The 11,495-nt window shown below is 52.7% G+C and overlaps 1 protein-coding gene across 1 annotated transcript in view; it reads left to right on the top strand.

Moving 5' to 3' along the window:
* The first annotated feature begins 986 nt into the window (after positions 1–986).
* SGSM1 (small G protein signaling modulator 1) overlaps positions 987–11,495 on the top strand; it is a 94,276-nt gene continuing 83,767 nt past the window's right edge. Inside the window, exon 1 of the mRNA XM_004387631.1 lies at positions 987–1,024. The gene's annotated coding sequence lies outside the window, so the exon portion shown is untranslated. The remainder of the gene's footprint in view (positions 1,025–11,495) is intronic.

Raw genomic sequence — 11,495 nt, 5'->3', positions numbered from 1 at the left:
GCAGAACATTTTCTTAATAAGCTTTTTGATGCCAATTGACTCAGATAGAGGACTCTCAGTCTTAATAACGAGGATGATGATGATAATAGAGCAGGTGCCATTGACAATTGTTAACCTCTGCGTCCTGGGTCTATGTTAAGTGCCGTACATCCAACATCTCATTGAAGTCTCAAGTCATTCCTATGAGATCTTCATATTATAAGGGACCCTGGTAGTGCAAAAGTAAGGCGCTAAGCTGATACCTGAAAGGTTGGCTGTTGGAACACACTCAGCCGCTCTGCAGGAGAAAGGCCTGGTGATTTGCTCTTGTCAAGATTACAGCCTAGAAATCCCTATGAGGCAGTTCTACCCTGTCACATGGGATCGCTATGAGTTGAAATCGACTTGACAGCACCTAACAACGACAACATTCATATTATACCCATTTTAAAGATGAGAAAACTAAGGCTTGGAGAGGGAAAGTAGCAGCACCATTATCCCGAGGCCTACCACATCGCAGAGATTCAATAGATAATGCTTTCCTTCCCTGCTCCATGCAAGGGTGGTAGGACACAGGGGGGTTAAGCATGCAGAGAGGAGGTTTCCTGGACATGATGAGGCTGGACATGTGAGAGCAAGGACAGGTGTGCACCTGTCCTGGAGCATCCTCCCAAGGGCGGTCCCTGCTTCCTGGAGGTGCATTGGCTCTCCAGAGGGGTGGGGTCTGGTAGCAGGCGGGGCCTGACGTTAAGCGCCCTCGGCCTTCACTCAGCGCTGGCCACGCCCCCCCCCCCGTGGCTGCAGCAGCAGCAGCAGCAGCACCCAGCGAGGAGAAGCCGCTGTCGCCGCCGCCGCTGCTCCCCCTCCCCCACCTCCTGGACTCTAACCCAGCGCGGAACCATGGCTTCGGGCCCCGCGGGTAAGGGGCGCGGGCTGGGGGCGGGAGGGTAGCCCGTGCCGCCTCCCCTCGACTAACGGGCCGTCTTCCGTCTGCTCCACAGAGGCGGACACCCGGCAGAGGCTGCTGCGCACCGTCAAGAAGGAGGTGGGTGCTGGCGGGGGCGGGGGCGGGGGTCTGGACTCCCAGGCAAGGGGGCAACCGCAGCCACCTGGGGAAAGGCGCTGGGTCGAAAGGGTGGCCACTGGCAGCGGGGACAGCCGCCTCCGATGTGGGGCTCACTTCGGTGGATATTTACTTCCCATGGGCTGAATAGGGGGTGGGTTTGGGGCTGGGGGCCTAGGCTTGGAGAGCCTCTGTGCCTAGGGGATGCAGCTTGTAGGCCCTCAAGGTGGGGGCACTCCTGGTTGTGTATGGGCAGGATCTCCCTTGTGGAGAGGCAGGTGGGTGGCTATCAGTGGGGGGGGCCTTTAAGGTGACAAGTCCCTGGAGGGCTAGTAGGGCAGGGCATGAGTTGGTGTGGGGATAGTGGGAAGGCTGGATGGGGTGCGAAAGTGGGACCAGACTTCAAGAAAGAGGAGGTTTGCTTTTGGCAAATAAAACCTTCTCTCCCCTCACATCCAGATTCTCTGTCGTTTTTTGGACAGGAGCCAGGGGAGTCCCTCCCTGAGAGTCCCTGAGCCACAGGCTGCTCCCCTGAGGGTATGAGCCTGTGCTCCCCTGGCAAGCAGATCCCCTACTCCTCCAGGCAGGAGGGTGAGTAATCAGTTAGAGCTCAGCTGCCCCTCCACCTTCCCTGGGACCATTCCCCAGCCCAGTCTAGTTTAGGGTTAATAGCCAGTGACCCTCCCCAAGACCCAGCAGAAAGGGGAGAATTTACAGTGGTGGGGGGCTGGGGAAGCATTTAGAAGCGTGGAGTGTGTGTGTGTGCCCACGCCTGTGTGGGTGAGGACAAGCGGCTGTGAGTTTACGTAGCTGAGACGCCTGTGTATCTGTCTGGAGATACCGAAACGTCTTCCTGTGGATCGTGTGTATGTGTAACTGTGTGTGTGTGTTTCTGTGTTTGTGTGAGTAGGGATCTGTGTGTATATTTCTGTGTAATGTATGAGCCTGTGTGAATGAGTGAGGCAGTGAGCGTGTATGTGTTGCGTGTCAGTGAGTGTGTGTATCAGTATGTGTGTGTATCATGGGATGTGTGAGCCTGTGTGTGAATAAGTGAGGCTGTGACTAGTGTGTCTACGTGTGTGGCTGCGTGTGTGTGTGTTGCCCTCCCCGTGTAGCCCCACACCCCTCAGCCAGGACCCCATCCCCGCCACACCTGTATCGTCTCTGTGCCTTATGAGTCCTCAGCCTGAGGCCTTGAGTGCCTGGGGACCTTGGGGACGGGCCTGGTCTCTGTGGTGGTTGTCTACGTGTGTGTATATGTGTGTGTGCATGTGTTGAGGGTGTCAGCATCTGGCAGCAGCGCTGAGCACCGAGGAAGCCCCTGTCCTGCGCGGTGGCAGGCAGCCACTCTCACTTCCTCGGTAGCACCAAGGGCAGCCATGAGGCAGGGACCTGTTGCTGTGCCCTCATCCTCAGGGAGCGTGGGCGTGTGTATGTGTCTCTGTGTGTGGCGTGTCCCATTTTGTGGACAGAATCAGCTCACAGGCATTGTAGCATTTCTGAAAAGGAGACATCAAGATGCATAGGATCCTTCAGAAAGGCCCAGAAGTTCTCAGTCCAGGCCTGTTGGGGGCCTGAAGAAAAGGGTCTGTCTTGACCCTCTTCCCAACAAAACCCACAGACCCAGAACACTTTGGTGACCATTTTTGGGTGGGTGGGGACACTGTGGACCCTCAAAACCCTTTAGGTGAAGAACTTGCTGCCTTCATTCATCTTCCAACTAGATCTAGATGAAATATATGCTCCCCAGATATATTTTTCACCCAGAGTGTCTCTGTCTATAAGGAAATAATTGGTTGGTTCAACTGGGGAAAGGGCTGCAGGAAGAAAGGCATGTCAGCAAGGCCTTTGGGGAGGGCAGTGCTTCGGGCCTCTTATCAGGGCCCTGGTTTGGGGTCCTGGTTCCAGTTCTGCTGCCAGCTCCCTTTATGCCCAGTTCAAGTCCCTTCCTCTCTCCAGGACTCAGTTTCTCCACGTGCAGATGGAATCATTGGTCCAGATGCCCTTCGAGGTCCCGTCCATAACAGTCTGGACGGGGTTACTGGGCAGTCTGTGGGGGACGCATTGGCCCTGTGGCCAGACGACTGGGCCTACATCCTCTCCCTGGGTGTGGTCAGGCCTGGGGCTTAGACTGTGAGCTTTCTGCCTGGCTCGAGGCTGAGGCCAGTTCCTAATAGGAGGAACCTTCTAGCTCCTGCCTGGTGCTGAGGGAGCAGGGCCAGGACCTTGCAAGGCTCATCAAGGGGCCTCCAGTGCGGGTTTAACCCAGGCTCTCCAATCACAAGGCAGGTTCACAGCTGCAAGTTGCTGACTGTTTCTAAATTCTGCATTTCCCTGGGCAAATCATTTGAGTAACCTGAGCTTCCAGTTGCTCGGAAGCAGCTACGTGCTGTATCCTGTGCACACAAGGAAACTTATCAGATAGGGGGTGGGTTATCCCCATTTTACCGATAAGAAAACCAAGGCACAGAGGGAGAAAGTGACTTGCCCAAGAGCACACAGCTAGCCAGTAAGGGGCAGAGCCACATCTACGCCCCCAGATCTGTCTGAGTCATAACCAAGCTCTTAACCCCCAAACCACAGACACATCCAGCGGGGCATCCATGTCTATGCAGTTCCGGGTTGATTCTCGCCACAACCTCGGGATGTGTGGGTGGTGAAATTTCCACTGTACACATGAGAGATCGGCGGCTCAGAGAGGGTAAGTGATGGTTCAAGGGCACAGAACCAGAGAGGGGGATCAGGTTCTGGTCTTCTGTCTCCAGTCCCCTGAGTGCATGGCAACTCGAGTGGCAACAAGTTCTTGCCCCCCAAACAGGTCTCCCCCTCTTTTACTTCCCGTGCCAACATATTTGGGGGGCATTTCTCCTTGATGTCAGAGACCCGTCTCCAGTGGAGAAATCTTGGAGTCAGTCAGGTCTTCCTTCTCCCACCCTCTGGGTTCAAAGAAGCTGCACATCCTTGCCTGTCACTGCCTTGCCCAGAGGTGTCCCCCCCGCACCTTCTTTGTGGAAGGGGTGACTTAACCATCAGCTTCTCTAGAGAATGCAGGCAGTGCTGCAAGCTTCAGCCCGAGCCACTGCAGCCACCAAGGGGACAGCAGAGGGTGTGGAGCTGGCGGCTCTGTCCACGGCTGACCCGGGAGTGGGTATGACCCAGCACTGTTGAAGTAGAGTGAAGGAGGGGCTTTGAGCTCAGCCAGAAGTGGGTTCAAATCCCAATGCATTTATTTAGTGAAGGCTGTCTGTGTGTCAGACCCTGGGCTGGGCTCTGTGGATAGAGCAGAAGACAAGACAGGCCCAGTCCCTGCCCTCCTGGCGCTGCCAGTGCAGTATGGGACGCAGACGCTGACAGATACTCCAAGCAGTAAATGTATAATTACTGACAGTGCAAAGATGTCTGCGGGGGAGGCCCTTGGCGCCATGAGAACAGGGCACAGAAGAACTGACCCTGTGCAGGGGCCCAGAAAGTGATGTTGAAGGAGGTAGCTGAAGAATATCTAAAGGCCTTGTATATGAAGGTCTGGGGGAAGGAAAGAGGGAGGGAAAATCATTCCTGGCTTGGGAACTACAAATGCAAAGTCTGTGTGGCTGGAGGAAAAGGTCCCTGGGGGTACAAGCATTTTGCTAAGATAAAGCTCAGCAGTTCAAACCCATCCAGCTGCTCTGCGGCAGAAAGGCCCGACAGTCTGCTTCTGTAAAGGTGGTTGTTGTGGCTAGGTGCCATTGACCTGATTTTGACTTATAGCGACCCAGTGTGACAGAGTAGAACTGCCCCATAGGGTTTTCTTGGCTGTAATCTTTATAGGAGCAGATGACCAGGTGTTTCTCCTGCAGAGTCTCTGGGTGGGTTCAGACTGCCACAACTTTGGGTTTGCATCTGAACACTTAACTGTGTGTGCCACCAGCGCTCCTTTCTGTAAAGATTACAGGCCAGAAGACCTGATGGAGCAGTTCTACTGTGTTAACACACGCGTCTCCGTCTCTGTGAGTTGAAATCAACTTGAGGTCAACAGATTTCTTTTGTTTCTTTGTTTGCTTTTCTTTTTTGTTTGTTTATTTATGTGGCTGGAGGGAGTGGGCTTGGTGAATCTGAGAAAATGAAGGACACGGATGTGGCTGGAGCACAAAAAGAAAGGAGAAGGTTGCCAGATACAGAGGAGCCTGAGCACCTGGTCATATCCTAAAATCAAGAGGAAAGGAGTGAGGAGGACATAGCGGGGGGTATATGAAAAGAAGTGGGAGGAGCTGAAATTGCAGGATCTTGGACTAGTGTCTTTACCTTCACGTGTGTCTGAATATAGTTTATTCCTAATGGGGATGAAAATGACTCATCTGGCAGGATGGTACATGTGAAAACACCCACTTGGTTAGCCTGAGCTTCTCCAGGGCAGGCGTCTGATTTTTTCTGTCTCCCCAATGCCACCGAGGAAAAGCTGGGTGCAGGGTGGCCTGCAGATGATTTCTTCCAGTTCAATCCAGCCAGCTCCATCCTGACTTCTTCCTTGCTCACTTGGTGTTTCCTCTCTCTTCTCCTCCCCTCCACCCTTAATTTTGTTTTGGTTCTGAGAGCTGAGCAGGGACTGGCTTTCTGTTGCCATGACGACTCCCATTAAAGGAGCCAGCCACGTGATGCCAGTTGATAACAGAAGCAAAATGACTAACTGCCTTGTTTTCCTGCCTCAGGGTGGGGCCTGGCAGACCTCTTAATTGGAGGGGGAACCTAAGACGGGGGCGCCTGGGAGGAGAGACCCTTGAAGAGACAAGGAGATGGGGTGGATCCAGGAGAGGTAGCGGTCTTTATCTCTGAGGCTTGTAATTGTGGAGTAATCAGCACAGTTTCTGAACTGGGCCCTTGGGTGTGCTGAGCCTCCTGCCCCTGGGTGCTGGGGTGGGAGGAAAGAGTAGGGGGAAGGAGGGACATGCTAAGAAGGTTGGGGGAAGGTGAGGGAAACAACTGATGTCACAGCTGGGACCCCATGTCCTCCTGGGTTTTACTCTAAACCAGTGTTGCTTCACACATGGGGGGGTGGCGATTTTCTGTCTCCCACATGGAGGTTGCCAGATAAATCCAGGTCATCCAGTTAAATTTGAACTTTAGATAAACAATGAATAATGTTTAGTGTAAGTATGTATTGCTAAGGAGCCTTGGTGGTGCTGCAGTTAAGTGCTCGGCTGCTAATTGAAAGCAGCGGTTCAAACCTACCAGGTGCTCCACAGGAGAAAGATATGGCAGTCTGCTTCCATAAAGATCACAGCCTTGGGAATCCCATGGGGCAGTTCTCCTCTGTCCTGTAGAGTTGGTATGAGTCGGAATCGACTTTACGCCAATGGGTCAGTAATAGGATGAGTCGGACACAACTCGAGGGCACCTAACAACAAAAACAACAGTGTATTGCTAGAAATCCTGGGATGTGCAGACGGTTAGCTGCTAGTAGAAAGGTTAGAGGTACGAGTCCACCCAGAGTTGTCTTGGAAGAAAGGCCTGGTGATCTACCTCCAAAAAATCAGCCACTGAAAATCCACACAGTTCTCCTCTGACACACATGAGGTCCCATGAGTTGGAATCCTCTCTACAGCAACTGTTGTTTTTAGTGTATTGCCAGATGTGGAAGCCTCACCCCAAGGGGGTCTTTTGGCAATGTCTGTGGATGTTTTTGGCAATGTCTGGACGTTTTTGGTTGTCACAATTGGAGGATGCTACTGTCATCCAGTGGGTAGAGGTCAGGGATGCTGTTAAACATCTTGCAATGCACAGGACAGTCCCCACTACAAAGAATTCTCTGGCCCAAAAGGTCAGTACTGTTGAAGCTGAGAAACCTGCTCTAACCTGACACTACAGGCCCTTACCCACCCTGCCCTTCACTTCTCTAGCAAGTCTGCTGGGAGCCATATAGTGTTGAACAACTCGTTCCCCCTTCTCTGAAATTATTTTGTATGCATGTCTGGGGTCAAAAGGGACATTGGGGATGGTGGAGGTCTTGGCTGCTTACTGTGTCATTTGGGGCACACTTCCCTAGACTGCCTCATTTTCTCCTCTATTAAATGAGTTTGGGCAGGAAGAGAGAGAGTGGGGCATGTAGAAATATTAATGATCCTACCATTTATGGAGGGTTTGAAGAACCCCTAAGTGGTGCAAACAGTTAAATGCTCGTCTGCTAACTGAAAGGTTGGTGGTTCAAATCCACCTAGAGGCACCTCGGAAGAAAGGCCTGGCTGTCTGCTTCCCGAGGGTCACAGCCATTGAAAACCCTATGGAGTGCATTTCTACTCTGACACACGTGGGGTCACCATGAGTCAAAATCAACATGACAGCAATTGTTTTTTGTTTTTTTAAGGGAGGGTTTACTCTGTGGACACTGTGCCAAGTGCTTCCCAAGCCTTACCTCCTTCACCCCTCACGACTGCCCTAAGAGGGAGCGTCATTGTCCCCTTCACTTGGTAGATGAGGAACTGGAGGCACAGAGAAGTTAAGCAGGTTGCTTTAGGGTCACACAGCCAGTCCTTGGAGCAGCCAGGATTCCAACCCCTCTGTGTCAGAATCTGAAGGGAGGGCTTGCGACCGGGTTTACAGAGGGAAGTGATAGGGAGCTGTGAGCTTCACTGAGACCCCAGAAACATGGTTTGGGGTTAGATGTGTGAGAGTGAGGGGATGAGGCAGGAAATATCCATTTGTCTCAGCTTGTGCAGGGCTGCAAATGCCAGGCTGCAGCATTTGGACTTGTACCAGCAGATAGCCGGGAACTATAGAAGATTTAAGGATCCCTGGTGGCGCAGTGGTTAAAGCTCCCAGCTGCTAACCAAAAGGTCAGCTGTTCCAAATCAGGAGCCGCTCTGCAGGAGAAAGATGTGGCAGTTGGCAGCCTTAACAGTTTACAGCCTTGGACAGCATTTGAGGCAGTTCTACTTGGTCCTGTATGGTTGCTCTGAGTGGGAATCGACTTGAAGGCAGTGGGTTTGGTTATAGAAGATTTACAAGCAGAGGAGTGCCTTGGTGTGAGCTGTATCTCAGGAAGTTTCAAGTGGCAGCAGGGGCCAGGACAGACTCTTTTCTGCTAGTTCTTAGAAGGAAACTTTTCCTCCTTCTCTCCCTCCCTTCCTCTCTTCTCTCTGTCTCTGCCTGCTCTCCTACCACAAATATTTATTGAGCATCTGCTATGATCCAGGCACTGGTCTAGGAGCTGCAGACTGAGAAGTGAGGAAAGCAGCCTCCCAACTCACATGCTCCCATGGAGCGTACAGTCTAGTGGGGGGACAGATATATAAATAGTAAATATTAATTAAAGATGCCCTTTATGCCAAGATGCCCCCAGGTGGATGCTCCAGAGTCAGGGGCTGGGGAATGTCCTTCACAGGGCATCTGAGCCACCTATACAGGGCGGAGGCCGAAGGCCCATTTGCAGGAATCTCATTCTCAGCCCCAACCCTGTTGTCAGGCTCTCAGACTGTTAGGGAGCAATGCCTAGCACCTATTTATAGTGAGCCGGTAAGCAATTAACTGGAGCCAGGCTGGCAGTGGGCTGGCAGCTGCCGAGTTAAAGGCATTTGCTTCTCCTGCCAGCCTGAACAACTGCTTTTAGGGTAAGCTACGAGAGAGGAAGCAGAGGGAGGATTATACTAACAGTGAAGATTCACAGGCTACTGCTTTATTATTTCATGCCCCCTCTGTTGCCCCCTTTCTCCCAACATGCGGGACTTAAGACATTCTCCTTTGTGTTTTTGCTTTTGATATCTTTGCTGGGGTGCTGTTCCAGAAAGGATGGAGGTATGTGGGCATGAGAGGTGAGGGATGTCTGTCCTCATGTGTATGAGAGAGATTCCAGAAAAGGGAGATCTTATCCATGCATCACTGTTAGCTGAGCTCCTGCTGTGTGCCAGGCACTGTACTGGGCGCTGGGGACACAGCAGTGAGCATGACAGGGGGTCCCTGCCCTCCTGGAGCTGACTGTCTAGAGGGGAGAGATACACAGTGAACAACACAGAGATACATATGATGAATTCAGAGATCAGTAAGTAAACAGCAAAGGGAGAGAGAAAGAATATGGGGTGGGCCCGAGTGTGGGGCAGTTGACTTGGGCAGTCAGTGTGGGCTTCTCTGAGGAGATGACATTTGCACTGACACCTGAGTGAGAAGAAGAGCAGCTGTGCGAAGGTCTGGGGGAATGGCTGAGGGAATGGCATGAGCAAAGGCACTGAGGCAGGAAGGAGCTTGCAGCATTTGAGAAAAGCAGGGGGAGCAGTAGTGAGGAGGCCAGGCCAGGAGAAAGGTAAGCAAAGTGGGTAGGCTGAGGTATGCTGGGCCTTGTAGTCCAGGCAGGGGAGTTTGGATGTTATTGTAAGAGCTGTGGGGGCCAGTAGAAGGGGTGTGTGTGTGTGGGGGGGGGGTGTCACATTAGCACTGACCCCAGGAGCTGTACCCAGCTTTGGACCACCTGGGCAGCCAGCTGGAGCCAAGAGTCAAGGGGTGAAGGGGGAGAAAGGCTGCTTTGGCTGGAGCTTCGAAGTAGACCAGCCTGTTTGAACCAAACAGTCTTGAGCAGGGGTTGGCAAACTATGGCCCATGGGCCAAATTTGGCCTACCACCTGTGTTTGTTAATAAAGTTTTATTGGAACCAAGCCACTCCCATCATTTACATATTGTTTCCGGCAGCATCAGAGAGGGACAGATAGAGAAACACAGAGACATAGTAAGAAGGAGAAACAGGCGTATAAAGACCACAGGGAGACACACACAAAGAGTAACTGAGTGACAGAGAAAGCGAGATAGAGCAAGACACACGGTGAGCAGAGACGAGGTAAGAGAGAGTCTGACTTTGTGAGGGAACTCGAAGGTCTCCGGATAACCTTTTATGAGGGTGAGGAGCATGTTTTTCTACTGGTGGCCTCTGAGGAGGGCACTGGACCATCCCTGGGCGTGAACCCCCCACGAGGTCCCCTGAGACCATCTCTGGTGCTGGAGGACCTTGAGTGTTCCTGCAGCGGGTGTTCAAATTTCCTGCTCAGTGACCTCACCAACAAGATGGCCTGCGAGGCTGAGTGGCCTGAGGTTGCCCGTCTCCTGCGACCCAGAGAGTCCCCGGTGGAAGTGGCAGGGAGGGCTTCTGAGCTGACACCACCAGTCACCTTCTTTACAAAGGCCCAAAAGCCCATTGCAGGTAACACGGACTAACGGGGACGGGGATTTAAAATGAGATGCTGAGCAGGTTTGCTGAATTAAGGTTGGAATCCCTGCCAACATGCTCTGTTACTTGCAGAGTGAGGAGAGGACATTTCTTTCTGTTACACGATCAGCCTTTGGGAACCGCCATGTGGCAGGGAGAGGGAGCCAGGAGGCACTGGGGAGGTGGACCATGAAAGCAGGTGGCTGGGGCGGAGGTGGAGCCAGCAGGAGATGCTGGAACCTGCTCTGGGAACAGGGAGTTGGCTGTGACTGAGGCTCTCAGCTGCAGGGGGTTGAGTGAGCAGGTGCGTGGGCTGGCTGGCTGGCTGCTGGGATCCCCACCACAACCTGGGGCTTCGGAGCAGGAAGTCTGGATTTACATCCCAGCTGCCTCGTAGGCTGGTGATCTCTGCCCTCCCAGGTCCACTGCCTCGGTGGGAAAGAGGGGATCACCACAGTGACACCTCTATCACATGGTGGTTGTGAATCTTTGGGCTCATGAGTGCAAAGCGCCTGACAGATGGGAAGCACCATAGGTGTCTGCTGAATGATTGAACAAACCTAGTGTGTGCCAGGCTCCCTCCAGGGCAGACAGTCCTAGGTTTGACTCCTTGCCCTGCCTTTTGTAAGCCGTGTGTTCTTGGGTAAGTCATTTAACCTCCTTGGGACTCGGTTTCCTCGTCTGTAAAATGGGGAGGATAGTTGTACCCACCTCACCGAATTATTGTGAGGATTAGATGAGCTGATTCCTAAAAGCCCTGTTCCAGGCACACAGTGAACGCTTTATAAATACATGCTGGGTTTTATGACTTCAATCAAACATATGAAGCACTTACTAGGTGGCAGCGGCTATTGTGTTAAATGCCTTAAATGTCTAATCTTTATTGTTGAGCAAGCTGAGGCTTAGAGAAGGGACAGCATTTTCCCAAGATCCTGTATGGAAGAGCTGAGATTCCAGGGCTGGCAGGTGGCTTCCAGAGCCCAACACTCAGACTATGCAGTGGGCTTTACTGGAGGAGGGGGGCCGCATCAACTTGGGGAGCCAGCTTCAGGAGGGAGTGAGGAGAGGGGCACATGAATGGGCCCTAGAGGGTTGGGGGATATTTCCAGAGCTGGAGATGGAGGTGGGAATGGGTGGGGATATCAGGTGGAGGGGGCTGCACCAGCCAAGGCCAGGTGGTGGGAATCACGTGGTCACACAGAAGGAATGGCACATGTGACGGAGAACGGAGCAGGATTGGGCTAGAAAGGAAGGTTGGGCCACACCACACCATGGAAACATCCACAGCTTGCA

Source organism: Trichechus manatus, unplaced genomic scaffold, assembly GCF_000243295.1.
Source record: "Trichechus manatus latirostris isolate Lorelei unplaced genomic scaffold, TriManLat1.0 scaffold00190, whole genome shotgun sequence".
Lineage (NCBI taxonomy): Eukaryota > Metazoa > Chordata > Mammalia > Sirenia > Trichechidae > Trichechus > Trichechus manatus.
The sequence above is the reverse complement of the archived record's forward strand: the minus strand, read 5'-3'. Positions and strand labels throughout refer to the sequence as shown.